The 15,306-nt window shown below is 39.5% G+C and overlaps 1 long non-coding RNA gene across 1 annotated transcript in view; it reads right to left on the bottom strand.

Moving 5' to 3' along the window:
* Nucleotides 1-1,605: 1,605 nt before the first annotated feature.
* The window catches only part of LOC109026894 (uncharacterized), a 124,117-nt gene continuing 110,416 nt past the window's right edge, over nucleotides 1,606-15,306 (bottom strand). Inside the window, exon 5 of the long non-coding RNA XR_010133936.1 lies at nucleotides 1,606-1,800. This is a non-coding gene — a long non-coding RNA (uncharacterized lncRNA). The remainder of the gene's footprint in view (nucleotides 1,801-15,306) is intronic.

Below are 15,306 nucleotides of genomic sequence, written 5' to 3'. Positions count from 1 at the left end.
TTATTATTATTATTATTATTATTATTATTATTATTTTTGAGACAGAGGCTCACTCTGTCGCCCAGGCTGGAGTGCAGTGGCATGACCTTGGCTCATTGCAGCCTCCACCTCCCAGGTTCAAGTGATTCTTGTGCCTCAGCCTCCTGAGTAGCTGGGATTACAGGTGTGTGCCACCATGCCTGGCTAATTTTTGTATTTTTAGTAGAGACAGGGTTTCACCATGTTGGCCAGGCTGGTCTCGAACTCCTGACCTCAAGTGATCTGCTTGCCTCAGCCTCCCAAAGTGCTTGGACTACAGGCATGAGCCTTCTATTATGGATAGGGATGAAGAAAGACTGGAAATATCCAGGAGTTAATAATCTAAAAGTAAATAAAGAAGATAGAAAAGCAGACCCTAAAATCAAACACGAAGAGAACCAAATGAAGTAAACAGTGGATAAATATTAAAAACATAAACACACAGAAAATATAATCCAAGTTTCTTTTGAACACAGCACACTGACCCTGTATCCTTACTAGGACAAATTCTAAGGACAAGGAACAAATGCAAAGAAATTTTGAATTTTATCTCATAAACGTTCTTGTTGTAATGGTGAAATTATTTTTTGTCTGTATAGTATGAGTAAAGATATTGGTTTGAATGGGAATCAAGGTTTTCATTATGGAAGAAGGGAGATAAACACATGGGATGGAAAAGTTGATAAAGAACCCCTGTAAAGTTCAGAAGTATGTCTATGCTGATGACTTTTTTTGAAAAAAGAAAATCTAGCTCTCTTTACTGTCAAAGCCTAGTCACAATAAATGCTACATAACACTCAGCTCTTGGTTTTTAAATACCATTCTCTACTAGAAGGCATCAGGTTTCTGTGAAAGAAATGGCTGATTGCAGGTGTGGGGCAGGGAAAGTTCAAGGTGAGTATGGAGTGTCTTGCTGTGGTTGTAGCCTGGGAAGTGGAAGTGCTCAAAGACTGAGAGGTTATGTCAAAAAGACATAGGAGTTAGGTTGAAGGGGTTCCCTTTGGCCAAATTCGGGGCAACATGAGCATAATAATGATTAATAATGGCCTGGGCACAGTGGCTTTTAATCCCAGCACTTTGGGAAGCTGAAGTGGGTGGATTGCTTGACCTCAGGAGTTTGACACCAGCCTGGGTAACATGGTAAAACCCTGTCTCTACTAAAAATACAAAAATTAGCCAGGCGTGCTGGCATACGCCTGTAATCCCAGCTACTTAGGGGGCTGAGGCCGGAGGATGGCTTGAGCCCAAGAGGCGGAGGTTGTAGTGAGCCGAAATCGGACCACTGCACTCCAGCCTGGGTGACAGAGTGAGACCCTGTCTCAAAAAGAGAAAGAAATTAATAATGGTCATAATACACAAAGACATAAATCTGTAAATCTATATTGATATGAAAGAGAGAAATGCTTTTTTTAAAAAATAAAGTTCCAACTAGTAAACATAGAAGAAATGATCAAATGAAAAAAAATAACTATTTTTCTTTTCTTTTTTTTAAAATTATACTTTAAGTTCAAGGGTACATGTGCACAATGTGCAGGTTTGTTACATAGGTATACATGTGCCATGTTGGTTTGCTGCACCCATCAACTCATCATTAACATTAGGTATTTCTCCTAATGATATCCCTCCCCCAGGCCCCCCTCCGACAGGCCCCGGTGTGTGATGTTCCCTGCCCTCTGTCCATCATTGTTCAATTCCCACCTATGAGTGAGACCATGTGGTGTTTGGTTTTCTGTCCTTGTGATAGTTTGCTGAGGATGATGGTTTCCAGCTTCATCCATGTCCCTGCAAAAGACACGAACCCATTCTTTTTTATGGCTGCATAGTATTCCATGGTGTATATGTGCTGTGTTTTCTTAATGCAGTCTATCATTGATGGACATTTGGGTTGGTTCCAAGTCTTTGCTATTGTGAATAGTGCCACAATAAACATACGTGTGCATGTGTCTTTATATTAGCATGATTTATAATCCTTTGGGCATATACCCAGTAATGGGATCACTTGGTCAAATGGTATTTCTAGTTCTAGATCCTTGAGGAATCGCCACACTGTCTTCCACAATGGTTGAGCTAATTTACACTCCCACCAACACTGTAAAAGCATTCCTATTTCTCCACATCCTCTAAAGCATCTGTTGTTTCCCGACTTTTTAATGATCGCCATTCTAACTGGAGTGAGATGATATCTCATTGTGATTTTGATTTGCAAAAAATAACTATTTTTCAACTCACAACATAAAAATTGATTCAGGCAAGGATTATCAATGCATGCTAATACCATTGGGTGAAAAATTTGGGGGACATGGTCTCAAAGTATCACTTCCAAGTAATTTATTAATTGCAAAGGGGAAAGATATACTTCATTTATGATGAAGAGGTCTGATAGCACATTAAATATGTTAACAAAAACAGCATCACTAATGGTGATACAATAAAATACACAACATCATCTAGGTATTATTCTTGCCAGGAATGTTTAATCTGAATCTAGTAATGGGGAAACAATCAGATATTAATAAACCCTCAAATCCAGAATGTGGGGCATTTTATAAGAACATTGGGCTGAACTGTTAAAACAAAAAGTCAATATCATGAGAAATATCAGTATCACCACCAATACCAACCTCATAAACAACAAACACTACCACCAAAAGGTATGAGAACTGTTCTAGATTAAAAGAGGCAAAAGAGACTTAATGTAATGCAATGTACTAATAATGATCAAATCTTGGATTAAAAAACAGCTATACAAGCTAATAAAAGACATTTCTGGGACAGTTAGGGATATTTGAATATAAACGGTGTATTAGATGACATTATTTATTTGTTAATTTTCCTGGGTAGATAATTGGTTGTGGTTTTATAGGAGAATGTCTTTATTCTTAGGGGATGCATGACTAAGTATTTAGGGATAAAATGAAGTTTAGAGATTTCTGCAACTTACCCATAGAGAGTCATTCCCCATTTCCTCTCAAACCCACCTGTCCCCAGCCCTAGGCAATCACTAATCTGTTTTCTGTTTTTAAAAAAAATTTTTTTATTATACTTCAAGTTCTGGAATACATGTGCAGAACGTGCAAGTTTGTTACATAGGTATACATGTGCCATGGTGATTTCTGCATCCATCAATCCATCATCTACATTAGGTATTTCTCCTAATGCCATCCCTCCCCTTGCCCTCAACCCAGTGTGTGATGTTCCCCTCCCTGTGCCCATATGTTCTCATTGTTCAACTCCCACTTATCAGTGAGAACATGTGGTGTTTGGTTTTCTGTTCCTGTGTTAGTTTGCTGAGAATGATGGTTCTGTTTTAATGGATTTGCCTATCCTGAATATTTTATATAAATGAAATAATGCAGGATATATGGTCTTTTGTGACTGGCTTCTTTCATTTAGCATCCATGATGTGATATCAGTAACTTCATTCTTTTTTCTTGCTAAATAATATTCTGTTGTTTAGATATGCCACATTTTGTTTATCTATTCATCAGTTGAGGGACTTTTGGGTTGTTTCACATTCAGCTATTATGTATGATGCTATGAACATTCGTGGGCAATTTTTTGTGTGGATATATGTTTTCATTTCTCTTAGTTGTATGCCTAGGAGTGGACTTGCTTTTATGGTTACTCAATTGGTCATATGGTTACTCTGCATTTAACGTTTTGAGGAACTGCTAAACCTTCCCAAAGTGGCTGAGCCACTTTACAATCTCACCAGTTTTTGGTATCATATCTAAGAAACCATTGCTTAATCACAGAGTTTAAGATCACAGAGTTTTATACCTATATTTTCTTCAAAACCTTTTATAATCTTAAGTCTTAAATGTACATCTTTGATCCATTATGAGTTAAGTCTTTGTATGTTGCTTGAGGTTCGACTTCATTGTCTTGCATGTGGCTGTCCAGTTGTTTCAGTATCATTTGAAAAGACTATTTTTTCCCTATTGTCTTGGCACCCTTGTCAAAATCAACTGACTTTATAAATGCGAGGCTTTAATTGTGGAATCTCCTTTCTATCTTGCTGACCTGTGTGTTTATACTTATGTCCATACCACAATGTCTTAATTCCTGTAGTCTTAAGTTTTGAAACTGAGAAGTGTGAGTCCTCCAACGTTGTTCTTTTTAAAGATTACTTGCATTTCTATATGAATTTTAAAAAATAACATTTAAAGATTACTTGACTTGCATTTCTATATGAATTTTAAAATATAACCTTTAAAGATTACTTGACTTGCATTTCTATATGAATTTTTAAAAAATAACCTTTATTTTTTAGAGCAGTTTTAGATTCACAGCAAAATTGACTGGAAAGTACAGACAGTTCCTACATAACTCTCCTGGACTTTATATACATCCTCCACCACTGTCAACATTCTTCACCAAACTGGTACTTTCTTATAATCCATGAAGCTACATTGACACATCATTACCACCCAAAGTCCATAGTTTAATGTTACAGTTTACTGTTGGTATTGTATGGGTTTTGACAAAATATAATGACATGTTATAGTATCATACAGAAGAGTTTCACTGTCCTAAAAATCCTCTAGGCTCTACTTTTTCATTCCTTCCTCCCCACTAACTCTTGGCAACCACTCATCTTTTTACTGTCTCCATACATAGTTTTGCCTTTTCCAGAATGTCAAGTAACTGGAGTTAAAAATGATATACCCTTTTCAGTTGGCTTCTTTCACTTAGCAATATGCATTTAAAATTCTTCCAGGTCTTTTTGTGTTTTGATGCTCATTTCTTTTTAGCACTGAATAATATTCCATTGTCTGGATGTATCACATTTTATGTATTCATTCACCTCCTGAAGGACATCTTGCTTTGCTTCCAGATTTTGGCAATTACGAATAAAGCTGCTATAAAAATCTATGTGCAGGTTTTTCTGTGAGCATAAGTTTTTAACTGATTTAAGTAAGCACCTAGGAGCATGATTGCTGCATTGTTTTTTGTAAAAGTAGGTTTAGTTTTGTAAGAAACTGCCAAGTTGTCCTCCAAAGGGGCTGTACCATTTTGTATTCTCAGCAGCAATGAATGAGAGTTCCTGATGCTCCTCATCCTCACCAGCATTTGGTGGTGTTGGTGTTTTGATTTTTGGCCATTCTCATAGTTAGTGCCTTTTTTTTTTTTTTTTTTTTGAGACAGAGTGTCCCTCTGTCACCCAGGCTGGAATGCAGTGGCGCAATCTCAGCTCACTGCAACCTCCACCTCCCAGGTTCAAGCATTTCTCCTGCCTCAGCCTCCTGAGTAGCTGGAGTTACAGGCGCCTGCCACCACGCTCAGTTAATTTTTGTATTTTTAGTAGAGACAGTGTTTCACCATGTTGGCCAGGCTGGTCTTGAACTCCTGACCTCAGGTGATCCGCCTGCCTCGGCCTCCCAAAGTGCTGGGATTATAGGCATGAGCCACTGCGCCTGGCCCTTTTGCCCATTTTCTTTTCTTTTTCTTTTTTTTTTTGAGATGGAATCTCACTCTGTCGCCGAGGCTGGAGTGCAGTGACATGATCTCAGCTTACTGCAAACTATGCCTCCTAGGTTCAAGCGATTCTCCTGCCTCAGCCTCCTGAGTAGCTGGGATTACAGGCACGCACCAGTACACTTGGCTAATTTTTGTATTTTTAGTAGAGACGGTGTTTCACCATGTTGGCCAGGCTGGTCTCGAACTCTTGACCTCAGGTGATCCGCCCGTCTTGGCCTCGCAAAGTGCTGGGATTACAGGTGGGAGCCACTGCACCTGGCCCTTTTGCCCATTTTTAATTGGGTTGTTTGTTTTCTTGTTGAGTTTTAAGAGTTGTTTGTATATTCTGGATAACAATCCCTTGTCAGATATGTCTTTTGCAAATATTTTTCCCAGTCTGTGGTTTGTCATTTTATTCTCTTCACAGTGTCTTTCACAGAGTAGAAATTTTTAATTTTAATGAAGTCCAGCTTATCAATTATTTCTTTCAAGGATTGTGCCTTTGATGTTGTAGCTAAAATGTCATTATCAAACCCAAAGTCATCTAGATTTTCTCTTGTGTTACATTCCAGAGGTTATATAGTTTTGTGTTTTACATTTTCGTCTGTAATCCAATTTGAGTTATTTTTTGTGAGTGATGAAAGGTCTGAGTGTAAACTCTTTTTTTTTGTTTTTTTTGCATGTGGATGTCCAGTTGTTACAGCACCATTTGTTGAAAATAATTTCTTTTCTCTGTTGTATTGCCTTTACTTCTTTGTCAAAGATCAGTTGAAGAGGTAGAAGAGGTGAGCAAAGAAAAAAATACCAGCTGACTATATTTATTTGAATCTTTTCTGGGCTCTCCACTCCATTCCATGGATCTGTCTATTCTTTCTCCAATAGTACACTATCTTGACTAATGTGGCTTTATAGTAAATCCTGAATGAAGTTGGATACTGTTAGCCTGCTGACTTTTCTTCTTCAATATCATGTTGGCTATTCTGGGTCTTTCTTGTCTCCATATAAACATCAGAATCAGTTTGTTGATAACCACAAAATAACTTGCTTGGATTTTGATTGACTTTGAATCTATAGATTGTAATTCCTCAATTCTAAACTTTCTAAGCAACTGCCAAAGATCAGTTAGTCCCCACTTATTTCTCATCCCCTCACAAGCAAGAACTTCATTGCTAACCTGATTTTAATCATGAGGGCACCTGGGCCACAGGTAAAGTCTTAACAACTGGCTGCTACATAGGAGGAAGATCAGACTTGTAGTGTCTACTGATTTCTGCGGTATACATACTCCCACTGTGGCTGATTTCAACCTGCCAACTGAAAGCGAAGTTGAGAGGAGATGTACAGTAGCACACCATTACACAATATATCCACCATGCAAACACAATAGATAGAAATAACGTCAAGAACATAGATAATAGCAAAGTTGTAGTAAAATAATTAGAAAGTGATTATGTTTAAGTATTTATCGCTTTAAAGAACTTTTACTTTGGAACTAATTATACACTCATAAGAAGTTACAGCACAGCACAGGGAGATTCTGTGCACTGTCAACCTAAATAACAAACAGAAAGATGCTCTCTGAAAGAAATTTATTTGGGAATAGAGCATTAAAATGGTCATGCACATGCCATAGTAAACTACTTGCGTATTTTGGGGGGCCAGTAAAGGAAGACAAAGGTTTTTAAAGGAAAAAATGAGGAGGATTTCATAATTATTTTGAAATAATTATCCTTGGTTAAAAAGATAAATACCAAGGGTGACACTAGTTTGAGGTTGGACAGGCAGTTGCTGGGCAGGATATTATTGCAGAAAATTTTTTTTATGTAAGGTTGTGATGGCCTTTGTGCAAGGTTGTGTTTTTTGTTGTAGATTTGTTATCAAGCATACAAGCATGAGAACATCTCTTCATGGCCTTCCTTGGTTCTATTTGTCGGGGTTTTCTTAACATTAGTGATCCTGTTTTGATTCTGACAACATTCATAGTACCCATTCTCCAGCTTCCCACAATGGTAAGTACCCATTCTCCAGCTTTCCACAATGGTAACTTTTTTTTTTTTTTTTTGAGACAGGGTCTGAATATGCTTTTTCATCCAGGCTGGGGTGCAGTGGTGTCATCATGCATGGCTCATTGCAACCTCCACCTCTGGGGCTCAGGCAATCCTGCTGCCTCATCCTCCTGAGTAGCTAGAACTACAGGTGTGCTCCACCATGCCCAGCTAATTTCTTGTATTTTTTGTTGAGATGGGGTTTTGCCAAGTTGCCCAGGCTGGTCTCAAACTCCTGGACTCAAGTGATCTGCCCGCCTTAGCTCAAAGGTGTGAGCTACTGCACGCAGCCGGTAATATCTTACTTAATTATATATTACCAAAACCAGGAATTTAGATTTTATTTCCTTTTTATTTTTTAATTTTAAGAAAACTTTAAATTGTTGTAACATACACACAGTATAAAATTTATCATCTTAACCATTTATTAGTATACAATTCTATAGTTCTATAGTTTTAAGTATATTCACATTGCTGTGAAACAGAGCTCCAGAACTTTTTCATCTTGCAAAACTGAAACTCTGTACCATTATACACTAACTGCCATCCAGTCTACAGCTCCCAGTGTGACTGACACAGAAGATAGGAGATTTCTGCACTTCCAACTGAGGTACCGGGTTCATCTCACTGAGGAGTGTTGGAAAGTGGGTGCAGGACAGTGGGTGCAGCACACTGAGCATGAGCCGAAGCAGGGCGAGGCATCGCCTCACCCAGGAAGCACAACGGGTCAGGGAATTCCCTTTCCCAGTCAAAGAAAGGGATGACAGATGGCACCTGGAAAATCGGGTCACTCCCACCCTAATACTGTGCTTTTGCAACGGTCTTAGCAAATGGCACAACAGGAGATTATATCCCACACCTGGCTAGGAGGATCCTACGCCCACGGAGCCTTGCTCATTGCTAGCACAGCAGTCTGAGATCAAACTGCAAGGCGGCAGCCAGGCTGGGGGAGGGGCACCCGCCATTGCCAAGGCTTGAGTAGGTAAACAAAGCGGCCCAGAAGCTTGAACTGGGTGGAGCCCACTGCAGCTCAAGGAGGCCTGCCTGCCTCTGTAGACTCCACCTCTGGGGGCAGGGCACAGACAAACAAAAAGACAGCAGTAACCTCTGCAGACTTAAATGTCCCTGTCTGACAGCCTTGAAGAGAGTAGTGGTTCTCCCAGCACACAGCTGGACATCTGAGAATGGACAGACTGCCTCCTCAAGTGGGTCCCTGACCCCCGAGTAGCCTAACTGGGAGGCACCCCCCAGTAGGGGCAGACTGACACCTCACACGGCCGGTACTCCTCTGAGACAAAACTTCCAGAGGAACGATCAGGCAGCAACATCTGCTGTTCACCAATATCTGCTGTTCTGGAGCCTCCGCTGCTGATACCCAGGCAAACAGGGTCTGGAGTGGACCTCCAGCAAACTCCAACAGACCTGCAGCTGAGGGTCCTGACTGTTAGAAGGAAAACTAACAAACAGAAAGGACAACCACACCAAAACCCCATCTCTACGTCACCATCATCAAAGACCAAAGGTAGATAAAACCACAAAGATGGGGGAAAAACAGAGCAGAAAAACAGGAAACTCTAAAAATCAGAGCGCCTCTCCTCCTCCAAAGAAATGCAGCTCCTCACCAGCAACGGAAAAAGCTGGATGGAGAATGACTTTGATGAGTTGAGAGAAGAAGGCTTCAGACAATCAAACTACACTGAGCTAATGGAGGAAGTTCAAATCCATGGCAAAGAAGTTAAACACCTAGAAAAAAAATTAGACGAATGGCTAACTAGAATAACCAATGCAGAGAAGTCCTTAAAGGACCTGATGGAGCTGAAAACCAAGGCATAAGAACTACGTGATGAATGTACAAGCCTCAGTCACCAACTCGATCAACTGGAAGAAAGGATATCAGTGATGGAAGATGAAATGAATGAAATGAAGTGAGAAGAGAAGTTTAGAGAAAAAATAATAAAAAGAAACAAAAAAAGCCTCCAAGAAATGTGGGACTATGTGAAAAGACCAAATCTACATCTGATTTGTGTACCTGAAAGTGACGGGGAGAATGGAACCAAGTTGGAAAACACTCTGCAGGATATTATCCAGGAGAACTTCCCCAATCTAGCAAGGCAGGCCAACATTCAAATTCAGAAAATGCAGAGAATGCCACAAAAATACTCCTTGAGAAGAGCAACTCCAAGACACATAATTGTCAGATTCACCAAAGTTGAAATGAAGGAAAAATGTTAAGGGCAGCCAGAGAGAAAGGTTGGATTACCCACAAAGGGAAGCCCATCAGACTAACGGCTGATCTCTCGGCAGAAACTCTACAAGCCAGAAGAGAGTGGGGGCCAATATTCAACATTCTTAAAGAAAAGAATTTTCAACCCAGAATTTCATACCCAGCCAAACTAAGCTTCATAAGTGAAGGAGAAATAAAATACTTTACAGACAAGCAAATGCTGAGAGATTTTGTCACCACCAGGCCTGCCCTAAAGGAGCTCCTGAAGGAAGCACTAAACATGGAAAGGAACAACCAGTAACAGCCACTGCAAAAACATGCCAAATTGTAAAGACCATTGAGGCTAGGAAGAAACTGCATCAACTAACGAGCAAAATAACCAGCTAACATCATAATGACAGGATCAAATTCACACATAAAAATATTAAACTTAAATGTAAATGGGCTAAATGTTCCAATTCAAAGACACAGACTGGCAAATTGGATAAAGAGTCAAGACCCATCAGTGTGCTGTATTGAGGAAACCCATCTCACATGCAGAGACACACATAGGCTCAAAATAAAGGGATGAAGGAAGATCTACCAAGCTAATGGAAAATGAAAAAAGGCAGGGATTGCAATCCTAGTCTCTGATAAAACAGACTTTAAACCAACAAAGATCAAAAGAGACAAAGAAGGCCATTACATAATGGTAAAGGGATCAATTCAACAAGAAGAGCTAACTATACTAAATATATATGCACCCAATACAGGAGCACTCAGATTCATAAAGCAAGTCCTTAGAGACCTACAAAGAGACTTAGACTCCCACACAAAAATAATGGGAGACTTTAACACCCCACTGTCAACATTAGACAGATCAACGAGACAGAAAGTTAACAAGGATATCCGGGAATTGAACTCAGCGCTGCACCAGGTGGACCTAATAGATATCTACAGAACTCTCCATCCCAAATCAACAGAATATACATTCTTCTCAGCACCACATCTCACTTATTCCAAAATTGACCACTTAGTTGGTAGTAAAGCACTCCTAAGCAAATGTAAAAGAACAGAAATTATAAGAAACTGTCTCTCAGACCACAGTGCAATCAAACTAGAACTCGGGATTAAGAAACTCACTCAAAACTGCTCAACTACATGGAAATTGAACAACCTGCTCCTGAATGACTACTGGGTACATAACGAAATGAAGGCAGAAACAAAGATGTTCTTTGAAACCAATGAGAACAGAAACACAACATACCAGAATCTCTGGGACACATTCAAAGCAGTGTGTAGAGGGAAATTTATAGCACTAAATGCCCACAAGAGAAAGCAGGAAAGATCGAAAATTGACACCCTAACATCACAATTAAAAGAACTAGAGAAGCAAGAGCAAACACATTCAAAAGCGAGAAGAAGGCAAGAAATAACTAAGATCAGAGCAGAACTGAAGGAAATAGAGACACAAAAAACCCTTCAAAAAATCAATGAATCCAGGAGCTCGTTTTTTGAAAAGATCAACAAAATTGATAGACCGCTAGCAAGACTAATAAAGAAGAAAGGAGAGAAGAATCAAATAGACACAATAAAAAATGATAAAAGGGATATCACCACCAATTCCATAGAAATACAAACTACCATCAGAGAATACTATAAACACCTCTATGCAAATACACTAGAATATCTAGAAGAAATGGATAAATTCCTCAGCACACACACCCTCCCAAGACTAAATCAGGAAGAAGTTGAATCTCTGAATAGACCAATAACAGGCTCTGAAATTGAGGCAATAATTAATAGCTTACCAACCAAAAAAAGTCCAGGACCAGGTGGATTCACAGCTGAATTCTACCAGAGGTACAAGGAGGAGCTGTTACCATTCCTTCTGAAACTATTCCAATCAATAGAAAAAGAGGGAATCCTCCCTAACTCATTTAATGAGGCCAGCATCATCCTGATACCAAAGCCTGGCAGAGACACAACAAAAAAAAGAGAATTTTAGACCAATATCCCTGATGAACATCGATGCAAAATCCTCAGTAAAATACTGGTAAACCAAATCCAGCAGCACATCAGGAAGCTTATCCACCATGATCAAGTGGGCTTCATGCCTGCGATGCAAGGCTGGTTCAACATAAGAAAATCAATAAACGTAATCCAGCATATAAACAGAACCAAGGACAAAAACCTTATGATTATCTCAATAGATGCAGAAAAGGCCTTTGACAAAATTCAACAATGCTTCATGCTAAAAACTCTCAATAAATTAGGTATTGATGGGACGTATCTCAAAATAATAAGAGCTATCTATGACAAACCCACAGCCAATATCATACTGAATGGGCAAAAACTGGAAGCATTCCCTTTGAAAACAGGCACAAAACAGGGATGCCCTCTCTCAACACTCCTATTCAACATAGTGTTGGAAGTTCTGGCCAGGGCAATCAGGCAGGAGAAGGAAATAAAGGGTATTCAATTAGGAAAAGAGGAAGTCAAATTGTCCCTGTTTGCAGATGACATGATTGTATATCTAGAAAATCCCATCCTCTCAGCCCAAAATCTCCTTAAGCTGATAGGCAACTTCAGCAAAGTCTCAGGATACAAAATCAATGTGCAAAAATCACAAGCATTCCTATACACCAAGAACAGACAAACAGAGAGCCAAATCATGAGTGAACTCCCATTCACAATTGCTTCAAAGAGAATAAAATACCTAGGAATCCAACTTACAAGGGATGTGAAGGACCTCTTCAAGGAGAACTACAAACCACTGCTTGAAGAAATAAAAGAGGATACAAACAAATGGAAGAACATTCCATACTCATGGACAGGAGGAATCAATATAGTGAAAATAGCCATACTGCCCAAGGTAATGTATAGATTCAATGCCAACCCCATCAAGCTACCAATGACTTTCTTCACAGAACTGGAAAAAACTACTTTAAAGTTCATATGGAACCAAAAAAGAGCCCGCATTGCCAAGTCAATCCTAAGCCAAAAGAACAAAACTGGAGGCATCATGCTACCTGACTTCAAACTATACTACAAGGCTACAGTAACCAAAACAGCATGGTACTGTTACCAAATAGAGATATAGACCAATAGAACAGAGCAGAGCCCTCAGAAATAATACCACACATCTATAACTATCTGATCTTTGACAAACCTGACAAAAACAAGAAATGGGGAAAGGATTCCCTATTTAATAAATGGTGCTGGGAAAACTGGCTAGCCATATGTGGAAAGCTGAAACTGGATCCCTTCCTTACATCTTATACAAAAATTAATTCAAGATGGATTAAAGACTTAAATGTTAGACATAAAAACGTAAAAACCCTAGAAGAAAACCTAGGCAATACCATTCAGGACATAGGCATGGCCAAGGACTTCATGTCTAAAACACCAAAAGCAATGGCAACAAAAGCAAAAATTGACAAATGGGATCTAATTAAACTAAAGAGCTTCTGCACAGTAAAAGAAACCACCATCAGAGTGAACAGACAACCTACAGAATGGGAGAAAATTTTTGCAATCTATTCATCTGACAAAGGGCTAATATCCAGAATCTACAATGGACTCAAACAAATCTACAAGAAAAAAACAACCCCATCAAAAAGTGGGCAAAGGATATGAACAGACACTTCTCAAAAGAAGACATTTATGCAGCCAAAAGACACATGAAAAAATGCTCAGCATCACTGGCCATCAGAGAAATGCAAATCAAAACCACAATGAGATACCATCTCACACCAGTTAGAATGGCGATCATTAAAAAGTCAGGAAACAACAGGTGCTGGAGAGGATGTGGAGAAATAGGAACACTTTTACACTGTTGGTGGGACTGTAAACTAGTTCAACCATTGTGGAAGTCAGTGTGGCGATTCCTCAGGGATCTTGAACTAGAAATACCATTTGACCCAGCAATCCCATGATTGGGTATATACCCAAAGGATTATAAATCATGCTGTTATAAAGACACATGCACATGTATGTTTATTGCAGCACTATTCAGAATAGCAAAGACTTGGAACCAAGCCAAATGTCCAAGAATGATAGACTGGATTAAGAAAATGTGGCACATATGACACATGGAATACTATGCAGCCATAAAAAATGATGAGTTAATGTCCTTTGTAGGGACATGGATGAAGCTGGAAACCATCATTCTCAGCACACTATCGCAAGGACCAAAAACCAAACACTGCATGTTCTCACTCATAGGTGGAAATTGAACAATGAGAACACATGGACACAGGAAGGGGAACATCACACACCGGGGCTTGTTGTGTGGTGGGGGGAGGGGGGAGGGATAGCATTAGGAGATATACCTAATGTTAAATGACGGTTAATGGGTGCAGCACACCAACATGGCACATGTATACATATGTAACAAACCTGCATGTTGTGCACATGTACCCTAAAACTTAAAGTATAATAAAAAAATCAAAAACAAAAACAAAAACAAACACTAACTGCCTATTTTTCTCCTCCCCCTACCCGGTAGCAACTACTCTCTACTTTCTGCCTCTATGAATTTGACTATTCTAGGTATCTCATATAAGTGGAATCATACAGTATTTGTATTTTTGTGACTGTCTTATTTCACTTTGCATAATGTTCTCAAGGTTCATCCATGTTAGAGCATGTATCAGAATTTCCTTAATTTTTTGATTAAATAATATTGCATTGTATGTATATACCACGTTTTGCTTATCCATTCACCTGTCCACGGACACTTGATTGCTTCCTCCTTTTGGCTATTGTGAATAATGGTGCTAGAAACACAAATACCTTTGTATTTAATATGACATTTAATAATAACTTTTTTTTTTTTTTTTGAGACAGCTTCTCTCTCTGTTGCCCACGCTGGAGTGCAGTGGCGTGACTTCAGCTCCCTGCAACCTCTGCCTCCCAGGTTCAAGTGATTCTCCTGCCTCAGCCTCCTGAGTAGCTGGGATTACAGTTGTGTGCCACCATGCCTGGCTAATTTCTGATTTCTAGTAGAGATGGGATTTCACCATGTTGGCCAGGTTGGTCTCAAACTCTTGACCTCAAGTGATCTGCCTGCCTCGGCCTCCCAAAGTGCTGGGATTACAGGTGTGAGCCACTGCACCTGGCCAATAATAACTATATAATTTAATTTTTAATAATGCCTGTCTTAACAACTAGCTTGCAAAATTCCTGAAAATTTAACAATTGGCTACTGAGGGTCACTATACCAGCTCCAGCACACCAGTGGATCTGAGTCATTTCAGGCATGAGAATAGGCACTATTTGTTTCAAGATAGCCAGGAAGGAGAAGCCAAAACAGAGCTCCAACGTTTCCCCTCCTCTTCTGTACTTTCTTGCTGGACTGCCCTTTGTCCCAGGCCAAAGCCACCATACCCTGCACATACCATTTCAAAGCATTTCCCTCATCAGGAATTTCTCAGTCTTCCTTCTCAACATTTTTGGGGCTGATCTTGTGGGAGGGGAATAAGAATAGAATGCTTGTCCCCTTTTATGGGAGTATAATCTTCTAATGCTCTGCTCCATGCTTGCTGGTGCCCTTATCATGGAGGAGAGGGTGTCTGT

This window comes from Gorilla gorilla, chromosome 4, assembly GCF_029281585.2.
Source record: "Gorilla gorilla gorilla isolate KB3781 chromosome 4, NHGRI_mGorGor1-v2.1_pri, whole genome shotgun sequence".
Classification (NCBI taxonomy): domain Eukaryota; kingdom Metazoa; phylum Chordata; class Mammalia; order Primates; family Hominidae; genus Gorilla; species Gorilla gorilla.
The sequence above is the reverse complement of the archived record's forward strand: the minus strand, read 5'-3'. Positions and strand labels throughout refer to the sequence as shown.